At 39.5% G+C, this 354-nt stretch overlaps 1 protein-coding gene across 1 annotated transcript in view; it reads left to right on the top strand.

Annotated features, from left to right (window-relative positions):
• Positions 1-354, top strand: part of Abca12 (ATP binding cassette subfamily A member 12) — a 167,457-nt gene that overhangs the window by 104,807 nt on the left and 62,296 nt on the right. The window lies entirely within an intron of this gene.

Here is a 354-nt window from a genome sequence, read left to right as displayed (position 1 = left end):
AAAAAAAAGAATCTGCCTTAACATTACCTGATCATTAAATCACAGTTGGTGTGAGTCTAACGTTACTCTGGGACTATGTAAAAGGCACAGGTTTCCACTGAGTGCTGTTGCTTTGAATTTTTTTGTGATTTAACAGTTTAGTTGTCTTACTGGGTGTGAACATCACATAATTTTGTATAAGTGAGTCCCTGTCTGAGTGTGGACCTGCCCTTTTATGCTTAACTCACATCTCTCTTTTATGTGGTAAAAAAATACATTCAACTCAGTAGTGCTAGCTACATTCTTTGCTTTTAAAAGACATTTAAGCCGGGCGGTGGTGGCGCATGCCTTTAATCCCAGCACTTGGGAGGCAGA

This window comes from Mastomys coucha, unplaced genomic scaffold, assembly GCF_008632895.1.
Source record: "Mastomys coucha isolate ucsf_1 unplaced genomic scaffold, UCSF_Mcou_1 pScaffold14, whole genome shotgun sequence".
NCBI lineage: Eukaryota > Metazoa > Chordata > Mammalia > Rodentia > Muridae > Mastomys > Mastomys coucha.
The sequence above is the reverse complement of the archived record's forward strand: the minus strand, read 5'-3'. Positions and strand labels throughout refer to the sequence as shown.